Source organism: Nerophis ophidion, linkage group LG29 (assembly GCF_033978795.1).
Source record: "Nerophis ophidion isolate RoL-2023_Sa linkage group LG29, RoL_Noph_v1.0, whole genome shotgun sequence".
Classification (NCBI taxonomy): Eukaryota; Metazoa; Chordata; class Actinopteri; order Syngnathiformes; family Syngnathidae; genus Nerophis; species Nerophis ophidion.
In genome coordinates, this window is record NC_084639.1 from 18,265,173 (window position 1) to 18,290,172 (window position 25,000).

Genomic DNA, 25,000 nt, shown 5'->3' on the forward strand with positions numbered 1-25,000 from the left:
GTAATACTGCGTAAAAACAATCGTAAATTTAACATTTACAAAAAAGCAGTTTTGTCGCCAGAATTTTACCTTAAAAAAAAAAAACTGTGCTAACGTATTTCCATTTCCAATAAAGATTCGTTAAAAAAATCGTACATCTTACAGTTAAAAAAAGGGCATTTTTGTCGCCATCATAAAAAAAAAAAAACAGGGTAATGTATTACCATTTCCATTAATACTTTGTATAAAGAATCATAAATTTTACAGTAAAAAAAAGGCAGTTTAGTCGCCAGAATTTGACCATAAATCTGTGATAAAATATTTCCATTTTCAATAATAGCTCATAAAAACAATCGTGAATTTTACATTAACAAAAAAGCAGTCTTTTCGCCGGAAATTTACTGTGAAAAAAAAATGTGGTAATCTATTTCCATTTCCAGCAATACTTTATAAAAACAATCGTACATTTTACAGTAAAAAAAGTCAGTTTAGTTGCCTAAATTTTACCGTAAAAAAACAACTTTGGTAACATATTTCCTTTTTCAATAATACTTCGTAAAAACAATCGTACATCTTACAGTAAAAATAAGGCATTTTAGTAGCCGGAATTTTAATGTAAAAAAAAAACCTGTGGTAACATATTTCCAGTTCCAGTAATATTTCGTTAAATCAATCATAAATTTAACATTAAAAAAAAGCAGTTTTGTCGCCAGAATTTCACTTAAAAAAAAAAAACTTTGGTAACATATTTCCATTCCCAGTAATACTTCGTAAAAATAATCATACATTTTAGAGTAAAAAAAAGTAAGTTTAGTTGCCAGAATTTTACTATAATAAAAAACAACTGTGGTAACATATTTCCATTTCCAGTAATACTTCGTAAAAACAATCGTACATTTTTCAGTAAAAAAAAAGTCATTTCAGTTGCCAGAATTTTGCCGTTAAAAAAAACAACTGGTAACATATTTCCATTTTCAGTAATACTTCGTAAAACAATCGTAAATTTAACATTAACAAAAAAGCAGTTTTGTCGCCAGAATTTTACTGTAAAAAAAATCTGTGATAAAACATTTCCATTTCCAATAATAGTTCGTAAAAACAATCGTACATTTTACAGTAAAAAAAGTCATTTTAGTTGCCAGAATTTTGCTGTTAAAAAAAACAACTGGTAACATATTTCCATTTTCAGTAATACTTTGTAAAACAATCGTAAACTTAACATTAACAAAAAGCAGTTTTGTCGCCAGAATTTTACCGTAAAAAAAATCTGTGATAAAACATTTCCATTTCCAATAATAGTTCGTAAAAACAATCGTACATTTTACAGTAAAAAAAGTCATTTTAGTTGCCAGAATTTTGCTGTTAAAAAAAACAACTGGTAACATATTTCCATTTTCAGTAATACTTCGTAAAACAATCGTAAATTTAACATTAACAAAAAAGCAGTTTTGTCGCCAGAATTTTACCATAAAAAAAATCTGTGATAAAACATTTCCATTTCCAATAATAGCTCGTAAAAACAATCGTAAATTTTACAGTAAAAAAGGCAGTTTAGTCGCCAGAATTTTACAGTTAAAAAAAAAAATCTGTGATAAAATATTTCCTTTTCCAATTACAGCTCGTAAAAACAATCGTAAATTTTACATTAACAAAAAAAGCAGTTTTTTCGCCAGAATTTTACTGTAAAAGAGAAACTGTGGTAACGTATTTCCATTTCCATTAATATTTCGTAAAAACAATCGTAAATGTTACAGTAAAAAAAAGTCAGTTTAGTTGCCTGAATTTTACGGTTAAAAAAAACAACTGATAACATATTTTAATTTCCAGTAATACTTCGTAAAAACAATCGTACATTTTAGAGTGAAAAAAAGTAAGTTTAGTTGCCAGAATTTTAACGTAAAAAACAACAACTGTGGCAACATATTTCCATTATCAGTAATACTTCGTAAAACAATCGTAAATTTAAAATTAACAAAAAAGCAGTTTAGTCGCCTGAATTTTACGTAAAAAAAAACAAAACTGTAGTAACGTATTTCCATTTCCGGTAAAACTTCGTAAAAACAATAATACATTTTACAGTAAAAAAAGTCAGTTTAGTCGCCAGAATTTTACAGTTAAAAAAAAATCTGTGATAAAATATTTCCATTTCCAATAATAGCTCGTAAAAACAATCGTAAATTTTACATTGACAAAAAAGCAGTTTTTTCGCCAGAATTTTACCGTACAAGAGAAACTGTGGTAACGTATTTCCATTTCCATTAATATTTCGTAAAAACAATCGTAAATTTAACATTAACAAAAAAGCAGTCTTGTCGCCAGAATTTTACCGTAAAAAAAATCTGTGATAAAATATTTCCTTTTCCATAATAGCTCGTAAAAACAATCGTAAATTTTACAGTAAAAAAGGCAGTTTAGTCACCATAATTTAACAGTTAAAAAAAAAAATCTGTGATAAATATTTCCTTTTCCATAATAGCTCCTAAAAACAATCGTAAATTTTACATTGACAAAAAAGCATTTTTTTCGCCAGAATTTTTCTGTAAAAGAGAAACTGTGGTAACGTATTTCCATTTCCATTAATATTTCGTAAAAACAATCGTAAATTTAACATTAACAAAAAAGAAGTCTTGTCGCCAGAATTTTACCGTAAAAAAAAATCTGTGATAAAATATTTCCATTTCCAATAATAGCTTGTAAAAACAATCGTAAATTTTACAGTAAAAAAGGCAGTTTAGTCGCCAGAATTTTACAGTTAAAAAAAATCTGTGATAAACATTTCCTTTTCCAATAATAGCTCGTAAAAAAAATCTTAAATTTTACATTAACAACAAAGCAGTTTTGTCGCCAGAATTTTACCGTTAAAAAAAATCTGTGATAAAATATTTCCTTTTCCAATAATTGCTCGTAAAAACAATCGTACATTTTACATTAACAAAAAAGCATTTTTTTGCCAGAATTTTACTGTAAAAGAGAAACTGTGGTAACGTATTTCCATTTCCATTAATATTTCGTAAAAACAATCGTAAATTTAACATTAACAAAAAAGCAGTCTTGTCGCCAGAATTTTACCATAAAAAAATCTGTGATAAAACATTTCCATTTCCAATAATAGCTCGTAAAAACAATCGTAAATTTTACAGTAAAAAAGGCAGTTTAGTCGCCAGAATTTTACAGTTAAAAAAAAAAAATCTGTGATAAAATATTTCCTTTTCCAATTACAGCTCGTAAAAACAATCGTAAATTTTACATTAACAAAAAAGCAGTTTTTTCGCCAGAATTTTACTGTAAAAGAGAAACTGTGGTAACGTATTTCCATTTCCATTAATATTTCGTAAAAACAATCGTAAATGTTACAGTAAAAAAAAGTCAGTTTAGTTGCCTGAATTTTACGGTTAAAAAAAACAACTGATAACATATTTTCATTTCCAGTAATACTTCGTAAAAACAATCATACATTTTAGAGTGAAAAAAAGTAAGTTTAGTTGCCAGAATTTTTACGTAAAAAACAACAACTGTGGCAACATATTTCCATTATCAGTAATACTTCGTAAAACAATCGTAAATTTAAAATTAACAAAAAAGCAGTTTAGTCGCCTGAATTTTACGTAAAAAAAAACAAAACTGTAGTAACGTATTTCCATTTCCGGTAAAACTTCGTAAAAAAAATAATACATTTTACAGTAAAAAAAGTCAGTTTAGTCGCCAGAATTTTACAGTTAAAAAAAAAGCTGTGATAAAATATTTCCATTTCCATTAATATTTCGTAAAAACAATCGTAAATTTAACATTAACAAAAAAGCAGTTTTGTCGCCAGAATTTTACCGTAAAAAAAATCTGTGATAAAATATTTCCTTTTCCATAATAGCTCCTAAAAACAATCGTAAATTTTACAGTAAAAAAAGTCAGTTTAGTCGCCAGAATTTTACAGTTAAAAAAAAATCTGTGATAAACATTTCCTTTTCCAATAATAGCTCGTAAAAAAAATCTTAAATTTTACATTAACAACAAAGCAGTTTTGTCGCCAGAATTTTACCGTTAAAAAAAATCTGTGATAAAATATTTCCATTTCCAATAAAAGCTCGTAAAAACAATCGTACATTTTACATCAACAAAACAATAGCTCGTAAAAACAATCGTAAATTTTACATTAACAAAAAAGCAGTTTTGTCGCCAGAATTTTACCATAAAAAAATCTGTCATAAAATATTTCCATTTCCAATAAAAGCTCGTAAAAACAATCGTACATTTTACATCAACAAAACAATAGCTCGTAAAAACAATTGTACATTTTACATTAACAACAAAGCAGTTTTGTCGCCAGAATTTTACCTTTAAAAAAAATCTGTGATAAAATATTTCCATTTCCAATAAAAGCTCTTAAAAACAATCGTACATTTTACAGTAAAAAAGTCAGTTTAGTCGCCAGAATTTTACAGTTCAAAAAAAAATCTGTGATTATTTCCTTTTCCAATAATTGCTCGTAAAAACAATCGTACATTTTACATTAACAAAAAAGCAGTTTTTTGCCAGAATTTTACTGTAAAAGAGAAACTGTGGTAACGTATTTCCATTTCCATTAATATTTCGTAAAAACAATCGTAAATTTAACATTAACAAAAAAGCAATCTTGGCGCCAGAATTTTACCGTAAAAAAAATCTGTGATAAAATATTTCCATTTCCAATAAAAGCTCGTAAAAACAATCGTAAATTTTACAGTAAAAAAGTCGGTTTAGTCGCCAGAATTTTACAGTAAAAAAAAAAATCTGTGATAAATATTTCCATTTCCAATAATAGCTCGTAAAAACAATCGTACATTTTACATTAACAAAATAGCAGTTTTTTCGCCCGAATTTTACTGTAAAAGAGAAATTGTGGTAAGGTATTTCCATTTCCATTAATATTTCGTAAAAACAATCGTACATTTTACAGTAAAAAAAAGTCAGTTTAGTTGCCTGAATTTTACGGTTAAAAAAAACAACTGGTAACATATTTCCATTTTCAGTAATACTTTGTAAAACAATCGTAAATTTAACATTAACAAAAAGCAGTTTTGTCGCCAGAATTTTACCATAAAAAAAATCTGTGATAAAACATTTCCATTTCCAATAATAGCTCGTAAAAACAATCGTAAATTTTACAGCAAAAAAGGTAGTTTAGTCGCCAGAATTTTACAGTTAAAAAAAAAAATCTGTGATAAATATTTCCTTTTCCAATAATAGCTCGTAAAAACAATCGTAAATTTTACATTGACAAAAAAAGCAGCTTTTTCGCCAGAATTTTACTGTAAAAGCGAAACTGCGGTAACGTATTTCCATTTCCATTAATATTTCGTAAAAACAATCGTAAATGTTACATTAACAAAAAAGCAGTTTAGTCGCCAGAATTTTTGGTAAATAAAACAAAACTGTGGTAACGTATTTCCATTTCCAGTAATACTTCGGAAAAACAATCATAAATTTTACAGTAATAAAAAAGTCAGTTTAGTCGGCAGAATTTTACCGTAAAAACAACAACTGTGGCAACATATTTCCATTTTCAGTAGTACTTCATAAAAAGAATCGTAAATTTAAAATGAACAAAAAAGCAGTTAATTTGCCTGAATTTTACGTAAAAAAAAACAAAAAACTGTGGTAACGTATTTCTATTTCCGGTAATACTTCTTAAAAACAATCATACATTTTAGAGTGAAAATAAGTAAGATTAGTTGCCAGAATTTTACCGTAAAAACAACAACTGTGGCAACGTATTTCCATTTTCAGTAATACTTTATAAAAACAATCGTAATTTTTAAATTAACAAAAAAGCAGTTTATTTGCCTGAATTTTACGTAAAAAAAAAACAAAAAACTGTGGTAACGTATTTCCATTTCCAGTAACACTTCGTAAAAACAATCGTACATTTTAGAGTGAAAATAAGTAAGATTAGTTGCCAGAATTTTACAGTAAAAACAACAACTGTGGCAACGTATTTCCATTTTCAGTAATACTTTATAAAAACAATCGTAAATTTTAAATTAACAAAAAAGCAGTTTATTTGCCTGAATTTTACGTTAAAAAAAAACAAAAAATTGTGGTAACGTATTTCCATTTCCAGTAATACTTCGTAAAAACAATCGTACATTTTAGAGTGAAAAAAAGTAAGATTAGTTGCCAGAATTTTACCGTAAAAACAACAACTGTGGCAACGTATTTCCATTATCAGTAATACTTCGTAAAAACAATCGTACATTTTAGAGTGAAAAAAAGTAAGATTAGTTGCCAGAATTTTACCGTAAAAACAACAACTGTGGCAACGTATTTCCATTATCAGTAATACTTCGTAAAAACAATCGTAAATTTAAAATGAACATAAAAGCAGTTTAGTCGCCTGAATTTTACGTAAAAAAACAACAAAAAACTGTGGTAACGTATTTCCATTTCCAGTAATACTTCGTATAAACAATCATAAATGTTACAGTAAAAAAGGCAGTTTAGTCGCCGGAATTTTACAGTTAAAAAAAAATCTGTGATTAATATTTCCTTTTCCAATAAAAGCTCGTAAAAACAATCGTAAATTTTACAGTAAAAAAGGCAGTTTAGTCGCCGGAATTTTACAGTTAAAAAAAAAATATGTGATAAACATTTCCTTTTCCATAATAGCTCGTAAAAACAATCGTACATTTTACATCAACAAAACAATAGCTCGTAAAAACAATCGTAAATTTTACATTAACAACAAAGCAGTTTTGTCGCCAGAATTTTACCGTAAAAAAATCTGTGAGAAAATATTTCCATTTCCTATAAAAGCTCATAAAAAACAATCGTAAATTTTACAGTAAAAAGGGCAGTTTAGTCGCCAGAATTTTACAGTTAAAAAAAAATCTGTGATAAACATTTCCTTTTCCATAATAGCTCGTAAAAACAATCGTACATTTTACATCAACAAAACAATAGCTCGTAAAAACAATCGTACATTTTACATCAACAAAATAGCAGTTTTGTCGCCAGAATTTTACCGTAAAAAAAAATTTGTGATAAAATATTTCCATTTCCAATAAAAGCTTGTAAAAACAATCGTAAATTTTACAGTAAAAAAGGCAGTTTAGTTGCCAGAATTTTACAGTTAAAAAAAAATCTGTGATAAACATTTCCTTTTCCATAATAGCTCGTAAAAACAATCGTAATTTTACAGTAAAAAAGGCAGTTTCGTCGCCAGAATTTTACAGTTTAAAAAAAAATCTGTGATAAATATTTCCTTTTCCAATAATAGCTCGTAAAAACAATCGTAAATTTTACATTGACAAAAAAGCATTTTTTTTGCCAGAATTTTACTGTAAAAGAGAAACTGTGGTAAAGTATTTCCATTTCCATTAATATTTTGTAAAAACAATCGTAAATTTAACATTAACAACAAAGCAGTTTTGTCGCCAGAATTTTACCATAAAAAAATCTGTGATAAAATATTTCCATTTCCAATAAAAGCTCATAAAAACAATCGTACATTTTACAGTAAAAAAGTCAGTTTAGTCGCCAGAATTTTACAGTTAAAAAAAAAAATCTGTGATAAATATTTCCATTTCCAATAATAGCTCGTAAAAAAAATTGTAAATTTTACATTAACAAAATAGCAGTTTTGTCGGCAGAATTTTACCATAAAAAAATATCTGTGCTACCTTTTTCTTTTCCAATAATAGCCCGTAAAAACAATCGTACATTTTACATTAACAAAATAGCAGTTTTCTCGGCAGAATTTTACCGTAAAAAAATATCTGTGCTACCATTTTCTTTTCCAATAATAGCTCGTAAAAATAATCGTACATTTTACATTAACAAAATAGCAGTTTTCTCGGCAGAGTTTTAACGTAAAAAAATATCTGTGCTACCATTTTCTTTTCCAATAATAGCTCGCAAAAACAATCGTACATTTTACATTAACAAAATAGCAGTTTTCTCGGCAGAATTTTACCGTAAAAAAATATCTGTGCTACCATTTTCTTTTCCAATAATAGCTCGTAAAAACAATCGTACATTTTACATTAACAAAATAGCAGTTTTCTCGGCAGAATTTTACCGTAAAAAAATATCTGTGCTACCATTTTCTTTTCCAATAATAGCTCGTAAAAACAATCGTACATTTTACATTAACAAAATAGCAGTTTTCTCGGCAGAATTTTACCGTAAAAAAATATCTGTGCTACCATTTTCTTTTCCAATAATAGCTCGTAAAAACAATCGTACATTTTACATGAACAAAATAGCAGTTTTCTCGGCAGAATTTTACCGTAAAAAAATCTGTGCTACCATTTTCTTTTTACAGTAATATCCCGTAAAAAGAAAAACAAGAACTGTAAATTTTAACGTGGCGCGTTTGTTTGGTTCACAGACAAAAATGGCTGTCAACTGAGCTGCCGGTTAATTTTTTTTCCCCATCAAAAACTGTGTTGCCAGTTTTTTTGTTTTTAAATTTACGGTAACTTTACAGTAATATACTGTAAACTAACATTGTCGGAGTCTACGTAAAAACCACACAATCAGCAAATACATCGGCAATTTCTATCCTTGTACATTGTTATTCCGGCCATTATTAAGCGACGTGGCCCCGCCCCCCCCCGTCCCAGGTTTCGTTTTGGAAGTGGAAAATTCCGGATGTTCGTTTTTGTTTTTTTTCCCCGATGAGGACTTAGCTCGGAGGTTAGCACGCGTAGTTTGCCGGGGTGTTTGTCTTAAAGAGTTCGTACTTCACGTGGTTCGGTTCGACGCTAGAAACTACGCTAGTGATGCCTGGTTTTTGTACAGTTTTATGTACACGCAGTTGTAGTCTTTTTTTTCCAGCAGATGACAAATATCTATATCTATAACTATATCTATATCTATATCAGCGTGTCAGGACGTGTAGCTCGTCACATGTTCGTAGATCCTCACACCTGTCGGCGTTTTTCCTTTCTACCTTCACGTCGGCCCGGGAATGTCGGCCGACCTTTTTTTTCCCTTTTTCTCTTTTTGCCGTCCGCATGTTTTTTACTTGACGTGCTTCGCTTCTGCTGAGCGACTCAAAGAACATTCTTGTAAGTTCTCCTTCCTTCCAGCTTTACAATAAAAGAAACTACATGGCCGCCTTGTCTCCGCCTCTTTGACTCATCGCACGTGTCAGCTTCAAAGGCTGCTGACGTTTATTAAACAAGACAAGAAGCAAGGAATTAAAACAGACAGCATTCAATTTAGCTCAATTGAGGAGAAACGTGTCGTCTCACGCTCTGAAGAAAGATTGTGCGCCTCCTCTTTTATTTGGACTTTCCCTGGTTGCATGGCAACAGCTGTTTCCAAGGGAAGGGGGTCATAAACAGCCATTGACTTTGGTTATAAAACAGTTCAAAGAAAAGGTGCCTGGAGGGAGGTCAGGTCCTGCCGCCTCTACGCTTTGTAGATCTCGGGTAAAGACAAAATCTCCCTGTGGATTACAATGGAGGAAAGAAAGTGATAAAATATTTCCATTTCCAATAAAAGCCTGTAAAAACAATCGTAAATTTTACAGTAAAAAAGGCAGTTTAGTCGCCAGAATTTTACAGTTAAAAAAAAATATGTGATAAACATTTCCTTTTCCATAATAGCTCGTAAAAACAATCGTACATTTTACAGTAAAAAAGGCAGTTTAGTCGCCAGAATTTTACAGTTAAAAAAAAAATCTGTGATAAGCATTTCCTTTTCCATAATAGCTCGTAAATCGTACATTACATCGTACGATTGTCTTCCTTAAGACAATCGTACATTTTACAGTAAAAAAAAAGTCAGTTTAGTCGGCAGAATTTTACCGTAAAAACAACTGTGGCAACATATTTCCATTTCCATTAATATTTCGTAAAAACAATCGTAAATTTAACATTAACAAAAAAGCAGTTTTGTCGCCAGAATTTTACCATAAAAAAATCTGTGATAAAATATTTCCATTTCCAATAAAAGCTCAGAAAAACAATCGTAAATTTTACAGTAAAAAAGTCAGTTTAGTCGCCAGAATTTTACAGTTAAAAAAAAAAATCTGTGATAAATATTTCCATTTCCAATAATAGCTCTTAAAAAAAATTGTAAATTTTACAGCAAAAAAGGCAGTTTAGTCGCCAGAATTTTAGTTTTAAAAAAAATCTGTGATAAACATTTCCTTTTCCATAATAGCTCGTAAAAACAATCGTAAATTTTAGAGTAAAAAAGGCAGTTTAGTCGCCAGAATTTTACAGTTAAAAAAAAATCTGTGATAAGCATTTCCTTTTCCATAATAGCGCGTAAAAACAATCGTACATTTTACATCAACAAAACAATAGCTCGTAAAAACAATCGTACATTTTACATCAACAACAAAGCAGTTTGGTCGCCAGAATTTTACCGTAAAAAAAAATCGTGATAAAATATTTCCATTTCCAATAAAAGCTTGTAAAAACAATCGTACATTTTACAGTAAAAAAGGCAGTTTAGTCGCCAGAATTTTACAGTTAAAAAAAAATCTGTGATAAACATTTCCTTTTTCATAATAGCCCGTAAAAACAATCGTAAATTTTACAGTAAAAAATGCAGTTTCGTCGCCAGAATTTTACAGTTTAAAAAAAAATCTGTGATAAATATTTCCTTTTCCATAATAGCTCGTAAAAACAATCATATATTTTACATCAACAAAACAATAGCTCGTAAAAACAATCGTACATTTTACATCAACAACAAAGCAGTTTTGTCGCCAGAATTTTACCGTTAAAAAAAATCTGTGATAAAATATTTCCATTTCCAATAAAAGCTTGTAAAAACAATCATAAATTTTACAGTAAAAAAGGCAGTTTAGTCGCCAGAATTTTACAGTTAAAAAAAAAATCTGTGATAAATATTTCCTTTTCCATAATAGCTCGTAAAAACAATCGTAAATTTTACATTGACAAAAAAGCAGTTTTTTTGCCAGACTTTTACCGTTAAAAAAAATCTGTGATAAAATATTTCCATTTCCAATAAAAGCTTGTAAAAACAATCGTAAATTTTACAGTAAAAAAGGCAGTTTAGTCGCCAGAATTTTACAGTTAAAAAAAAATCTGTGATAAACATTTCCTTTTCCATAATAGCCCGTAAAAACAATCGTAAATTTTACAGTAAAAAAGGCAGTTTCGTCGCCAGAATTTTACAGTTTAAAAAAAAATCTGTGATAAATATTTCCTTTTCCAATAATAGCTCGTAAAAACAATCGTAAATTTTACATTGACAAAAAAGCATTTTTTTCGCCAGAATTTTACTGTAAAAGAGAAACTGTGGTAACGAATTTCCATTTCCATTAATATTTCGTAAAAACAATCGTAAATTTAACATTAACAAAAGAGCAGTTTTGTCGCCAGAATTTTACCATAAAAAAATCTGTGATAAAATATTTCCATTTCCAATAAAAGCCCATAAAAACAATCGTAAATTTTACAGTAAAAAAGTCAGTTTAGTCGCCAGAATTTTACAGTTAAAAAAAAAAACTGTGATAAATATTTCCTTTTCCAATAATAGCTCGTAAAAACAATCGTAAATTTTACATTGACAAAAAAGCATTTTTTTCGCCAGAATTTTACTGTAAAAGAGAAATTGTGGTAACCTATTTCCATTTCCATTAATATTTCGTAAAAACTATCGTAAATTTAACATTAACAAAAAAGCAGTTTTGTCGCCAGAATTTTACCATAAAAAAATCTGTGATAAAATATTTCCATTTCCAATAAAAGCTCATAAAAACAATCGTAAATTTTACAGTAAAAAAGTCAGTTTAGTGGCCAGAATTTTACAGTTAAAAAAAAATCTGTGATAAACATTTCCTTTTCCATAATAGCCCGTAAAAACAATCATAAATTTTATAGTAAAAAAGGCAGTTTCGTCGCCAGAATTTTACAGTTTAAAAAAAAATCTGTGATAAATATTTCCTTTTCCAATAATAGCTCGTAAAAACAATCGTAAATTTTACATTGACAAAAAAGCATTTTTTTCGCCAGAATTTTACTGTAAAAGAGAAACTGTGGTAACGTATTTCCATTTCCATTAATATTTCGTAAAAACAATCGTAAATTTAACATTAACAAAAGAGCAGTTTTGTCGCCAGAGTTTTACCATAAAAAAAACTGTGATAAAATATTTCCATTTCCAATAAAAGCCCATAAAAACAATCGTAAATTTTACAGTAAAAAAGTCAGTTTAGTCGCCAGAATTTTACAGTTAAAAAAAAAAACAATCTGTGATAAATATTTCCATTTCCAATAATAGCTCGTAAAAAAAAATTGTACATTTTACAGCAAAAAAGGCAGTTTAGTCGCCAGAATTGTACAGTTAAAAAAAACTGTGATAAAATATTTCCTTTTCCATAATAGCTCGTAAAAACAATCGTAAATTTTACATTAACAAAATAGCAGTTTTGTCGGCAGAATTTTACCGTAAAAAAATATCTGTGCTACCATTTTCTTTTCCAATAATAGCTCGTAAAAACAATCGTACATTTTACATTAACAAAATAGCAGTTTTCTCGGCAGAATTTTACCGTAAAAAAATATCTGTGCTACCATTTTCTTTTCCAATAATAGCCCGTAAAAACAATCGTACATTTTACATTAACAAAATAGCAGTTTACTCGGCAGAATTTTACCGTAAAAAAATATCTGTGCTACCATTTTCTTTTCCAATAATAGCCCGCAAAAACAATCGTACATTTTACATTGACAAAATAGCAGTTTTCTCGGCAGAATTTTACCGTAAAAAAATATCTGTGCTACCATTTTCTTTTCCAATAATAGCTCGTAAAAACAATCGTACATGTCGCTTCCCACCCTACACGGTGGAGTTTTACAAGTTTTCTGCTTGGTAGGATCAAAGGTAGCTTTTGTCCTCTCGCACGACGAGCTGAACTCAATGTAAAACAAAGTTTGGTGATAACTTAGATACAATTATTCTGAAACATTAGACGTGTGACTTTTGTGTCAGCTTCAAACACTGCGGACATTTATTAAACAAGACAAGCAGCAAGGAATTAAACAGACAGAATTCAATTTAGCTCAATTGTAACATGAATTGTAACATTTTATCTCGTAATTGTGACATTTTTGACGTATAACCTCGTAATTATAAGAAGTTTTTCTCGTAGTTATGACATAGTTGTAACATTGTATCTCATAATTGTGACATTGTTTCTCCAAATTTCACTTTGCATCTCATAATTGTGACATTTTCTCAAAACTGTCACATTTTAACTCGTAATCGTGACTTTTTATCTAATAATTATGACAATAAATCTCCAACTTGTAACATTTTATCTCATAATTTTGACATTTTATTGAGTAATGTAACATTGTATCTCCTAATTTCACTTTTTATCTCCTAACTGTGACATTTTATCTTCTAATTGTAAAATTTTAACTTGTGATAATGACATTTTAACTTCGTAATTATGACATTTATCTCAAAATTCTGACATTTTATCTCCTAAATTTGACATTTTTTTTCAATTTATAACATTTTATTTTATAAATGTAACATTTTATCGCGTAATTAGGACATTTTATCTTCTAATTTCACTTTGTGTCTCCTAATTGTGACATTTTATCTCTAAAATATGACTTTTTAGCTCAAAATTCACATTTCATCTCACAGTTGAAACATTTTATCTCATAATTTTGACATTTTATGTCATAATTTTGACATTTTATCTTGTAATTATTAATTTTTTTTATCATAATTGTGACATTTTATCTAAATAAGTGTAACATTTAATTTCGTAATTGTGAAATTTTTTTATCATAATTCTGACATTTTATCTCGTGATCAAGACTTTTTATCTTAAAATTATGTCAATCTCAAAATTGTAACATTTTATCTCGTAATTGTGACATTTATCTCATAATTTTGACGTATAATCTCGTAATTATAAGAAGTTTTTCTCGTAGTTATGACATAGTTGTAACATTTTATCTCATAATTGTGACATCGTTTCTCCAAATTTCACTTTGCATCTCATAATTGTGACATTTTCTCAAAACTGTCACATTTTAACTCGTAATCGTGACTTTTTATCTAATAATTATGACAATAAATCTCCAACTTGTAACATTTTATCTCATAATTTTGACATTTTATTGAGTAATGTAACATTGTATCTCCTAATTTCACTTTTTATCTCCTAACTGTGACATTTTATCTTCTAATTGTAAAATTTTAACTTGTGATAATGACATTTTAACTTCGTAATTATGACATTTATCTCAAAATTCTGACATTTTATCTCCTAAATTTGACATTTTTTTTCAATTTATAACATTTTATTTTATAATTGTAACATTTTATCGCGTAATTAGGACATTTTATCTTCTAATTTCACTTTGTCTCCTAATTGTGACATTTTATCTCTAAAATATGACTTTTTAGCTCAAAATTCACATTTCATCTCACAGTTGAAACATTTTATCTCATAATTTTGACATTTTATGTCATAATTTTGACATTTTATCTTGTAATTATTAATTTTTTTTATCATAATTGTGACATTTTATCTAAATAATTGTAACATTTAATTTCGTAATTGTGAAATTTTTTTATCATAATTCTGACATTTTATCTCGTGATCAAGACTTTTTATCTTAAAATTATGTCAATCTCAAAATTGTAACATTTTATCTCGTAATTGTGACATTTATCTCATAATTTTGACGTATAATCTCGTAATTATAAGAAGTTTTTCTCGTAGTTATGACATAGTTGTAACATTTTATCTCATAATTGTGACATCGTTTCTCCAAATTTCACTTTGCATCTCATAATTGTGACATTTTCTCAAAACTGTCACATTTTAACTCGTAATCGTGACTTTTTATCTAATAATTATGACAATAAATCTCCAACTTGTAACATTTTATCTCATAATTTTGACATTTTATTGAGTAATGTAACATTTTATCTCCTAATTTCACTTTTTATCTCCTAACTGTGATATTTTATCTTATAACTGTAAACTTTTAACTTGTGATAATGACATTTTAACTTCGTAATTATGACATTCATCTCAAAATTCTGACATTTTATCTCCGAAATTTGACATTTTTTTTCAATTTATAACATTTTATTTTATAATTGTAACATTTTATCGCGTAATTAGGACATTTTATCTTCTAATTTCACTTTGTGTCTCTTAATTGTGACATTTTATCTCTAAAATATGACTTTTTATCTCAAAATTGTCACATTTCATCTCACAATTGAAACATTTTATCTCATAATTTTGACATTTTATCTCGTGATTATGACTTTTTATCTCATAATTATGCCTTTTTATCTCATGATTATGACATTTTATCTCATAATCTTGACATTTTATCTCGTAATTATGAATTTTTTTCTCATAATTGTGACATTTTATCTCATAAGTGTAACATTTTTTTTCGTAATTGTGAATTTTTTTCTCATAATTGTGACATTTTATATCGTGATTATGACTATCTCAAAATTATGACATTATTCTCAAAATTGTAACATTTTAATCTCATAATTATGACATTTATCTCAAAATTCTGACATTTCATCTCACAATTGTGACATTTTATCTCCTAAATTTGACATTTTTTCTCGTAATGATGACATTTTATTTCACAATTGTAACATTTTATCGCATAATTAGGACATTTTATCTCCTAATTTCACTTTGTCTCCTGAGTGTGACATTTTATTTCATAAATATGACTTTTTATTTCAAAAATGTTACATTTCATCTCACAATTGAAACATTTTATCTCATAATTTTGACATTTTATCTCATAATTTTGACATTTTATCTCGCGATTATGACTTGTTAATCTCAAAACTGTCACATTTTAACTCGTAATCGTGACTTTTTATCTAATAATTAAGACAATAAATCTCCAACTTGAGACATTTTATCTTATAATTGTGACATTTTATCTCATAATTTTGACATTTTATTGAGTAATGTAAAATTTTATCTCCTAATTTTACTTTTTATCTCCTAACTGTGACATTCTATCTTATAACTGTAAAATTTTAACTCGTGATAATGACATTTTAATCTCATTATCGTGAAATTTTATCTCGTGATTATGATTTTTTATCTCATAATTGTGACATTTTATCTCATAATCTTGACATTTTATCTTGTAATCATGACATGTTTTACTCATAATTGTGACATTTTATCTCATAAGTGTAACATTTTATTTCATAATTATGACTTTTTATCTCATAATTGTGACATTTTATCTCATAAGTGTAACATTTTATTACGTAATTATGACTTTTTATCTCATAATTGTGACATTTTATCTCGTAATTATGAATTTTTAGCTCATAATCTTGACATTTTATTTCGTAAATATGACTTTTTATCTCATAATTGTGACATTTTAACTTGTAATCTTGACTTTTTATCTCATAATTATGACAATAAATCTCCAACTTGTAACATTTTATCTCATAATTCTGACATAAATCTCAAACTTGTAACATTTCATATCACAATTGGGAAATTATAAATCATATTTGTGACATTTTATCTCGTTAATATGACTTTTTATCTCAAAATTGTCACATTTCATCTCACAATTGTAACATTTTATCTCAAAATGTTGACATTTTATTTCATATTCGTGACATTTTTATCTCATAAGTGTAACATTTTATTTGGTAATTGTGACATTTTATCTCATAAATGTGACATTTTATCTTGTAATTATGACTTTTTATCTCAAAACTGTGACATTTTAAGTCCTAATCTTGACTTTTTATCTAATAATTATGACATAAATCTCAAACTTGTAACATTTCATATCACAATTGGGAAATTATAAATCATAATTGTGACATTTTATCTCGTAATTATGACATATTTTTCTCATAATTGTGACATTTTATCTTGTGATTATAACTTTTTATCTCATAATCTTGACATTTTATTTTGTAAATATGACTTTTTATCTCATACTTGTGACATTTTATCTTATAAGTGTAACATTTTATTTCCTAATTGTGACATTTTATCTTATAAATGTGACATTTTATCTCGTGATTATGACTTTTTATCTCAAAACTGTCACATTTTAACTCGTAATCGTGACTTTTTATCTAATAATTATGACAATAAATCTCCAACTTGTAACATTTTATCTCATAATTGTGACATTTTATCTCATAATTTTGACATTTTATAGAGTAATGATGACATTTTATCTCCTAATTTCACTTTTTATCTCCTGTGACATTTTATCTTATAATTATAAAATTTTAACTCGTGATAATGACATTTTAATCTCATAAATGTGACATTTTATCTCGTGATTTTGACTTTTTATCTCATAATCTTGATATTTTATTTCGTAAATATGACTTTTTATCTCATAATTTTGACATTTTATCTCATAATCTTGACATTTTATTTTGTAAATATGACTTTTTATCTCATACTTGTGACATTTTATCTCATAAGTGTAACATTTTATCTCGTGATTATGACTTTTTATCTCAAAACTGTGACCTTTTAAGTCTTAATCTTGACTTTTTATCTCATAATTATGACATAAATCTCAAACTTGTAACATTTCATATCACAATTGGGAAATTATAAATCATAATTGTGACATTTTATCTTGTAATCTTGACATTTTATCTCGTAATTAAGACATGTTTTTCTCATAATTGTGACATTTTATCTTATAATTGTAATATTTTATTTCGTAATTGTGACTTTTTATTTCATAATTGTGTCTTTTTATCTCGTGATTATGACTTTTTATCTCAAAACTGTGACCTTTTAAGTCTTAATGTTGACTTTTTATCTCATAATTATGACATAAATCTCAAACTTGTAACATTTCATATCACAATTGGGAAATTATAAATCATAATTGTGACATTAAGTGTAACATTTTATTTTGTAATTGTGACTATCTCATAATTGTGACATTTTATCTTGTGATTTTGACTTTTTATCTCATAATCATGATATTTTATTTCGTAAATATGACTTTTTATCACATAATTGAGACATTTTATCTCATAAGTGTAACATTTTATTTCGTAATTGTGACATTTTATCTTATAATTGTGACATTTTATCTCGTGATTATGACTTTTTATCTCAAAACTGTCACATTTTAACTTGTAATCTTGACTTTTTATCTCATAATTCTGACATAAATCTAAAACTTCTAACATTTCATATCACAATTGGGAAATTCTAAATCATAATTGTGACATTTTATCTCGTTAATATGACTTTTTATGTCAAAATTTTCACATTTCATCTCACAATTGTAACATTTTATCTCATAATTTTGACATTTTATTTCATATTTGTGACATTTTTATCTCATAAGTGTAACATTTTATTTCCTAATTGTGACATTTTATCTTATAAATGTGACATTTTATCTCGTGATTATGACTTTTTATCTCAAAACCGTCACATTTTAACTCGTAATCGTGACTTTTTATCTAATAATTATGACAATAAATCTCCAACTTGTAACATTTTATCTTAAAATTGTGACATTTTATCTCATAATTTTGACATTTTATAGAGTAATGATGACATTTTATCTCCTAATTTCACTTTTTATCTCCTAACTGTGACATTTTATCTTATAATTGTAAAATTTTAACTCGTGATAATGACATTTTATCTCGTAATTATGACTTTTTATCTAATAATTGTGACATTTTATCTCGTGATTTTGACTTTTTGTCTCATAATCTTGATATTTTATTTCGTAAATATGACTTTTTATCTCATAATTGTAACATTTTATCTCATAATTGTAACATTTTATCTCGTGATTATGACTTTTTATCTCAAAACTGTGACATTTTAACTTGTAATCTTGACTTTATCTCATAATTATGACATAAATCTCAAACTTGTAACATTTCATATCAAAATTGGGAAATTATAAATCATAATTGTGACATTTTATCTCGTAATGGTGACATTTTATCTCATAATTGTCACATTTCATCTCACAATTGTAACATTTTATCTCATAATGTTGACATTTTATTTCATATTCGTGACATTTTAATCTCATAAGTGTAACATTTCATTTGGAATTATGACTTTTTATCTCACAATCGTGACATTTTATCTCGTGATTATGATTTTTTATCTCATAATTGTGACATTTTATATTATAAGTGTAACATTTTATCTCGTTATTATGACTTTTTATCTCAAAATTGTCACATTTCATCTCACAATTGTAACATTTTATCTCATAATGTTGACTTTTTATCTCATGATTATGATTTTTTATCTCATAATTGTGACATTTTATCTAATAATTGTGACATTTTATATTATAAGTGTAACATTTTATTTGGTAATTGTGACTTATTATCTCACAATCGTGACATTTTATCTCGTGATTATGATTTGTTATCTCATAATTGTGACATTTTATCTTGTAAGTGTAACATTTTATTTCGTAATTATGACTTTTTATCTCATAATTGTGACATTTTGTCTCGTTATGACTTTTTATCTCAAAATTGTCACATTTCATCTCACAATTGTAACATTTTATCTCATGATTATGATTTTTTATCTAATAGTTGTGACATTTTATAAGTGTAACATTTAATTTGGTAATTGTGACTTTTTATTTCACAATCGTGACATTTTATCTCGTGATTATGATTTTTATCTCATAATTGTGACATTTTATATTATAAGTGTAACATTTTATTTCGTAATTATGACTTTTTATCTCGTGATTATGACTTTTTGTCTCAAAACTGTCACATTTCATCTCACAATTGTAACATTTTATCTCAAAATATTGACATTTTATTTCATGATCGTGACATTTTTTTTCTCATTTTATCTCATAAGTGTAACATTTTATTTTGTAAATGTGACTTTTTATCTCATAATTGTGACATTTTATCTCGTGATTATGACTTTTTATCTCAAAACTGTGACCTTTTAAGTCTTAATCTTGACTTTTTATCTCATAATTATGACATAAATCTCAAACTTGTAACATTTCATATCACAATTGGGAAATTATAAATCATATTTGTGACATTTTATCTCGTAATTGTGACATTTTATCTAATAAATATGACTTTATATCTCATAATTGGGACGTTTTGTCTCATAATCACGACTTACTATTGGAAAGAGTTATTTTTTAACTACAATCTATCATTTGATGGCCGAGTCCCAGCCTCAAAACCAAATTGTCAACACAAATCAGGGCAGCCAGAAGAAGAAGAAGAAGTAAAAGAAGGTGAGAATGAAAAGGCTGAAGATAATGAAGTTGATTTCCTTCATCCCTGCACGTCCTTCTTGCTCTTAATTGGAGATAATTATAGGATCTTCATTTGCTTAAGTAGGTTAAAGAGGAGCAGGAGACAAAGTTTAGGAGCAAAGTGGACCAAACTTGCCTCACAATCTTGTTCCTGTCAGGTTCAAAGACTGATGACTTCTATTAAACAAGACAAAAGGCAAAGAATCAAACAGAGACAGGATTAAATCTGGACTCAGATCTGAGGAGAGACATGGCCACTGTACTCTCTTCGTACAGTCCTGCACCACACTCTCACACTCCTCCTTCTTTGCTCAGGGAAGTGGGTCGAACAGTTCAAAGAGGGTTCCATAAAATTGTTTAAAGAGAGTCGCATAAAATGGATCAAAAAGAGTTTGTAAAAATACTTAAAATAGTTCTTCTGGGAGTTGGGCAGGTCCTGCCATCTGTTCGATTGGAAGTTTTACAAGCATTCTTCTTGGAAGTTTTCAGCCTTTTGTCTTCTTGTCCGGAACACAATTTAATACAAAGTTTTTTTTGGATAATTTACACACACTTTTTCTGACATTAGCATGTTGTGGTTAGCGTGTCATTAGTGGTTGTCGTTAGTGTGTGGTTAGTGTGTCAGTAGTGCGTACTTAGTGTGTCGTTATTGCGTGGTTAGCGTGTCGGTAGTGCGTGGTTAGCGTGTCGTTAGCGCAAGGGTAGCGTGCCGTTAGTGTGTCATTAGTGTGTGGTTAGTGTGTTATTAGTGCGTGGTTAGCGTGTCAATAGCGAGGGGTTAGCATTTTGATAGTGCTTGGTTAGCGTGTCATTAGTGCGTGATTAGCGTGTTGATAGTGCGTGGTAAGCGTGTAGTTAGCCCATGGTTAGCGTCTCATTAGTGTTTGTCGTTATTGTGTGGTTAGTGTGTCATTAGTGCGTGGTTAGCATATTGTTAGCGCGTGGTTAGCGTGTCATTAGTGCATGGTTAGCGTGCCGTTAGTGTGTCATTGGTGTGTACCTAGTGTGTCGTAAATTCGTGGTTAGCGTGTCGGTAGTGCATGGTTAGCGTGTCGTTAGTGTGTCATTAGTGTGTAATCAGTGTGTGGTTAGTGTGTTATTAGTGCATGGTTAGCGTGTCAATAGCGAGGGGGTTAGCGTATTGTTAGTGCTTGGTTAGCGTGTCATTAGTGCGTGATTGGCGTGTCGTTAGTGTGTGATTAGCAATTGTGGTTAGCACGAGGTTAAAATGTCATTAGTGCTTGTCGTTAGTGTGTGGTTAGTGTGTCATTAGTGCGTGGTTAGCATATTGTTAGCGCGTGGTTAGCGTGTCATTAGTGCGTGATTAGCATGTCGTTAGTGCGTGGTTAGCGAGTCATTAGCAAGTTTTTAGCGCGTGGTTAGCGTGTCATTAGTGCGTACTTAGCGTGTCGTTAGCAAGTAGATAGCACGTGGTTAGCGTGTCATTAGTGCGTACTTAGCGTTTTGTTAGCGCGTGGCTAGCGTGTTGTTAGTGTGTCATTGGTGCGTGCTTAGTATGTCGTTAGTGCGTGGTTAGCGTGTCGATAGCGAGTGGTTAGTGTGTCATTAGTGCGTGGTAGGCGTGCCATTAACTTGTTGTTAGTGTGTGGTTAGCGTGTCATTAGTGAGTGGTTAACTTGTCGTTAGCGTGTGGTTAGCGCATGGTTAGTGTGTCATTAGTGCGTGGTTAGCATGTCGTTAGTGCTTGGTTAATGTGTTAGTGCATGGTTAGCGTGACGTTATTGTGTCGTTAATGCTTTGTTAGCCTGTGGTCAGTGTGTCCTTAGCGTATGATTTGTGTGTTGTTAGTGTTTGGTTAGCGTGTTGTTAGCACGTGGTTAGCGTGTCATTAGCGCGTGGTTAGCGTGTTGTTAGCACGTGGTCAGCGTGTCGTCAGCCTGTGGTCAGTGTGTCCTTAGCGTATGATTTGTGTGTTGTTAGTGTTTGGTTAGCGTGTCATTAGTGCATGGTTAGCGTGTCATTAGTGCATGGTTTGTGCGGTGTTAGCGTTTCGTTAGCGTGTCATTAGCCTGTGGTCAGTGTGTCCTTAGCGTATGATTTGTGTGTTGTTAGTATTTGGTTAGCGTGTCATTAGTGCATGGTTAGCGTGTCATTAGTGCATGGTTTGTGCGGTGTTCGCGTTTCGTTAGCGTGTCATTAGCCTGTGGTCAGTGTGTCCTTAGCGTATGATTTGTGTGTTGTTAGTGTTTGGTTAGCGTATTGTTAGCACGTAGTTAACATGTCGTTAGTGTTTGGTTAGCGTGTTGTTAGCACGTGGTTAGCGTGTCATTAGCGTGTGGTTAGCATGTCATTAGTGTGTTGTTAGCACGTGGTTAGCGTGTCATTAGCGGCGTGGTTAGCGTGTGGCGATGCTGCTGAGCGAAGGAGGAATTGAAGTGAAGTAAAGAGCAGCACTGGTCAATGAGGCCCAGCTGAGTTAGCTTAGTGTTTTATTGTGCTGCATTATTGAGCAAGTGTGGACAATAATTCATGAACACGGAGCAGAAAAGGCTGCAAACACATTTTCTCGGCCGACGTGGGCCAAAAATAAATAAATGCATGAATAAAATAAGGCTTACATAATAGCTTTTATTTTATTAGAAAGGTTTGAGCGGGAGGAGGTCGGAGGAATGTGTGACGAGGGAGTAAATATTTCAGGGGGGAAAGTCGGGTTTTATTTGAAGGAGGTGTCAAAGGTCAAGGTGGGTGTACCTAATGAAGTGTCCACTGGAGGAAATGAAAGGAAAAATACTTCAAAGTAAAACTCGGCTTATTAAGTTTTGATGATTGAAGGATGAATAATTGATTGTGACATTGATTGCACTTTAAGAATTTATAACGAATATTTAATAAAAGTCATACGAGGTAAACAACTGCATAACTTCTTGCCATATATATATATATATATATAAATATATATATAAACACATATGAGTAATACATAAATATATCCATCCATCCATTTTCTAGCTCAACTACAATCAGGCGGAAGGCGGCGTAAACCCTGGACAAGTCGCCACCTCATCGCAGATATGTACATATATACATGCATAAAAATGTATGTATATATGTAAATATGTACATTTACACATATTAAACTAATTGTAATAAAAGGTAGCTATATATATACAGTATGTATATATATATATATGTATACATACATACATAAATATAGCGGTAGAAAGTGGATGGATGTATAAATATTAATATATATACATGTATATATACATGCACAAAAATGTATGTATGTATATATGTATATATGTATTTTTATATGTACACATATATTAAACTCAATGTATTATAAAGTAGCAATATATATACATATATATATATACACATTCTATATATATATAAACATATATGAGGTGGCGACTTGTCCAGGGTGTACCCCGCCTTCCGCCCGATTGCAGCTGAGATAGGCGCCAGCGCCCCCCGCGACCTCAAAAGGGAATAAGTGGTAGAAAATGGATGGATGGATATATATATATATATATATATATATATATGTGTATATATATATATATATATATATATATATATATATATATATATATATATGTATGTATGTATGTATGTATGGATGTATGTATATATATATATATATATATATATGTATGTATGTATGTATGTATGTATAAATATATATATATATATATATATATATATATATGTATGTATATATATATGTTTATATATATAGAATGTGTGTGTATATATATATATATATATGTACATATATATAGAATGTGTATATATATATGTATATATATATATATATATATATACATATATATATATATATATATATATATATATATATATGGAGGATATTGGGATGTAAATGTATTTAATTTAAGCATGTTTTCTTCTGTCAACTTCCAGGTCCTGAGTGGAGCGTGTTGCCATGGCGACAGGTGGCCCCCGCTATGTTGTCAGGATGTGCCCCCCCCCGCATATCTTCATAGTCGGGCCGCTCCCAATCCGTCTCCACGCCACTCTTCTTTCTCTCTCTTCTTCCCTCCCTCTTGTCTTTTATCAGCGCCAAATCCAATATGTCAGGCCTGCCCGGGAGCGTCGTGTCTGGGAGCCTCAGAAGCCGCCGCCCGGGGGCCCCGCGCTTCCCCCCCCCCCCCCTCCCGCCCCCCTTCGCCGCCGTGTGATGTTCCGCCCTCTAATTGGGCGGCGGCGTGGAGAAGGAGGTGATGTTCCTGGATGTGATGCAAAAGTAATGATGCTAGTTACATTTCATTACAGCAAATATGACAAGTCACCCCCCCCACACACATCTATAATGCAGCACCCACATGTATACATCTCATTCTAGTCACTGCTTTATTTTGAAAAGCATGCGGAGGAAGTCGCCCGCCTGCACTTTAAAATCCACAAATACTGGAGGACAGTTGTTGTCATCGCTAATGTCGCTAAAGGCGAGCTTGTGTTCTTCACTCTGTTGTGTTGTTGTGAACGACATCATGGATGTAACATCTATGTACAAACACACACACACACACACACACAACACATGTTGTGTTGTTGTGAACGACATCATGGATGTAACATCAATGTACAAACAATCACACACACACACAACACATGCATACATACAAGCGTAAATACATAAATATATACATACTTGCATACATACAAAAATACATACATTCATATCCATACAAACATATATATATATATATATATATATATATATATATATATATACATATATAAATGCATACATACATACATAC

The 25,000-nt window shown here is 29.6% G+C and overlaps 1 long non-coding RNA gene across 6 annotated transcripts in view; it reads left to right on the forward strand.

The window, feature by feature from the left end:
- Positions 1 to 25,000, forward strand: part of LOC133546154 (uncharacterized) — a 124,209-nt gene that overhangs the window by 71,089 nt on the left and 28,120 nt on the right. For 4 of the 6 annotated variants that reach the window (XR_009805010.1, XR_009805012.1, XR_009805013.1 and 1 more), the window contains one exon: positions 24,138 to 24,480. This is a non-coding gene — a long non-coding RNA (uncharacterized LOC133546154). The remainder of the gene's footprint in view (positions 1 to 24,137; positions 24,481 to 25,000) is intronic. The other 2 variants (XR_009805014.1, XR_009805015.1) reach the window with 1 other exon arrangement.